Consider the following 3,061-nt stretch of genomic DNA (forward strand, 5'->3'; position numbering starts at 1 on the left):
TTAGAAATTGTGTGTGTGTGTAATATATTTGTAAATATAAATGTAAATATATATAATATATACGTATATATAGCTCTGTTCCACCACATGCTTGCCACCTCTAGCATGTATTAAAATTGTCCTGAAATTACCCTTACATTGGTTATTTGTCTCCTCAACGAGATTTTAAACTCTCTATCCTCTTGTCTTTCCTCATTAGTGCAGGACTCTATTTCTAACAATAATATAATAATCCATTTTAAAAATCCCTCCTTAACTATATGCAAATCTCAATGACACATGAGGTGAATATCATTACCTCTCTATAGATGAACAAACTGAAACACAGAGACTTCAAATAATTTGCACAAACTGGATTTAAACCTGAGATTTCTAGGCCTTTCCTTATTGCCTCTCCTGCAGAGAATTTACCACAGTACTTAGGAAGCACTTCTAGAATAAAGGAGTGATTAATCTGAATGCTGTCATAAAGTAACATGATTTTCTCTTGGATGAGTCCAGAGAATTAAATTTTAAAAGTTTTTGTGCTTGTAGGAGTATAAGTTTTAAAATCTAACTGACTTGAGGTCAGTTTGTGGCTCCAACAATTACTGATGCATGAGCTTCGGCAAGTAATCTAATCTCTTTAAAGCTCAGTTTCCTCCATTATAGAACAGGATCCTATCAATCTCAGAATAATTTTTAGGGATTAAGTGGATGAACATATATAAAGCACATAGCCTGGTGCTCAACTCTGTAAAAGAGCTCAAGGAATATACGGAAAATAATTTTATGGGAGATTGACAGGTGGACTTCTGTTTGAATTGAATAATAAAACAAAAATAAGAAGGCCTAGAGGGACAGGAGCGGGAGAGCGTGGAGGGCATGCAGTGTGGGAGAATGTGACATAATTGAGTCTCTACCACAAAAATCCCAGTTTTGCTTTTGTATTAAAAGATTTTTAAACAAAATTTAGCATGTATTTCAATGTTTCAAGTATGTAAAGTTGAGTGAAAACTAATGATTCATTATATATATTTTGGTTCTGGAGAGTTGTCCCAGCAAAACACTGTTTTGTTTATCTTGTTTATTTATGTATTCTGCCTCTCAGTCTCTTCAGATAGTTTATCTCCAAGAGGCAACCAGTTTCACAGTTGAGACAAATAGGTCTCATCCCACTTCCTGTAAGTACAGAATATGGAGGCTTGTTTTTAGTATGACTAGTCACTCTGAAGAAAGGAAACCAAAACAACAAATGAAAAGTCACAGGAACAAGTCCTAAGCTCCTGAGCAAATATAAACTTACTTCTGTGTATCCTGTAATGATATTTTTCTGCACCGAATTCATTCTAACATTATGAGTCACTAACTTGGTAAAATACTAGAAAACAAATTTCAAAGTCACATAATCTCATAATCTTTCCCTTCCAGACGCACATTTTATTTCTTAATTGTTTCTGTGAACAACATACACTGGAGAAAGGAGGCCATGACTGGATAATCAGAAGAATGAGTGCCCTGGTGTCTTCTGTGGCTTTCTATGCAAAGAGGTAAGTGGACTTTTGCATGCATGCCATGAGAAGGACTTTATATCTGAGCAACAATCACAGTGAACTGACAGGTATAGATAACTTTTAACATGTTTTATTTCAATTGCTAGAAATGTTATTACTTAGATATCTTTCACCATGTAGAGCTTGGGCCTCACACACTTGGCTGAACAGTTCTATGCATCTTCACTTTTGCAAGTGTCCTAAAGCATCTCTAAATTGGAAAAGAAATTACCTTCTGCAAGAGCAATATGCCACTCAAAAAGGCATAATATTTGATACAAGTTGTTGGTCATCTAAAATTTCATATTAAATCTTGCTCTTATCAAAATGTTAATACTGCTTCACCGAACAAACATGGACTTACTACCCATAAAGGGAAATTTCTTTTTCTTTTTTTTTTTCCAATGCACTGTAGCAACCTTGCTATTCCGAGGACTGTGCTCAAATTTGTAATATAATATTCTTATCTACTTTCATCATACTGCATTATATCTTTTCGTGTGGATAAGACTTATAGGAATATAAAATCTCTCTCTTTGTTGTAATATTTAGAAGAAAAGTATTTGGATAGCTTTCTTTTTCTAAAAGTTTAATGCAAGTGTCAAATTTAATTAAAGAAAGTATGCACAAGTAAAAGTTGTTGAAAATATATTGAGCTCAGATCTTATATTAGAAATGTTATCTTCAGTTCTTGCTTCTGCAGCACATACACTAAAATTGGAATGATATAAAGAAGTCTAACAGGATCCCTGCATAGGCATGACATCCAAATTTGTGAAGCTTTCCATATTTTTGTATATGTAGAAAGAATGAATCACAAATGAATAAACAAGTGAAAGAAAGATCAGTAGAGAAGAGGAAGGACAATAGGGGGAGGGAAGATGGAAGGGAAAGGAAGAAACATGGAACAGAATGGAGTAAATCAAATTCCACACATGTACAACTTTTGTCAAAATTGAGACAAAGGTGCTGAAAACAGTGTTTTGATAGCTACTTATATTCCTGTGATTTTCTTTTTAAAGTTTCAATAGACATCAAAAATGAGATATACTTGTTATTGAATGTATTTGTGTATAGATATGCACATATGTATATATGTATGTTTCTGACAAGTATCATATATTTACTCCTAATACACTACCTAACATATAGGTGAGTTTCAATAATATTAAATAATTGAAGTAATTAAAATTGAATCATTAGAATGTGGGGAGGAATATCCAATAATTGCTTTTAAAAGCATTTAATTATAATTTGGGCTATTAAAATGTCCTAAAAATTTTACCTTAGTGAACATGAATATTTTTTAGTATGATTTGAAGTAGAAAATATTGAGGAACAAATTTTCATGTAATTCAAATATTCAGATATTTCTGTAGAGTGAAGCCTAAATAAGTAAACATAACCTGGTGAATATTTTATATAAAGCATGGTACAATGCACACTTTTTACCTTAATATTATTCCTTCTTTTAAATTGTTCTTCTGACCTAGCCAATTTCTATACAGAAAAACATTAATAATCCAGGA

The 3,061-nt window shown here is 32.4% G+C and overlaps 1 non-coding gene across 1 annotated transcript; it reads left to right on the forward strand.

Moving 5' to 3' along the window:
- The first annotated feature begins 2,223 nt into the window (after positions 1 to 2,223).
- Positions 2,224 to 2,326, forward strand: LOC143406649 (U6 spliceosomal RNA). Its single transcript, XR_013092282.1, has one exon. It is a non-coding gene; the product is annotated as a U6 spliceosomal RNA (small nuclear RNA).
- The last annotated feature ends 735 nt before the right edge of the window (positions 2,327 to 3,061 follow it).

The sequence above is a fragment of the Callospermophilus lateralis genome, chromosome 8 (assembly GCF_048772815.1).
Source record: "Callospermophilus lateralis isolate mCalLat2 chromosome 8, mCalLat2.hap1, whole genome shotgun sequence".
NCBI lineage: Eukaryota > Metazoa > Chordata > Mammalia > Rodentia > Sciuridae > Callospermophilus > Callospermophilus lateralis.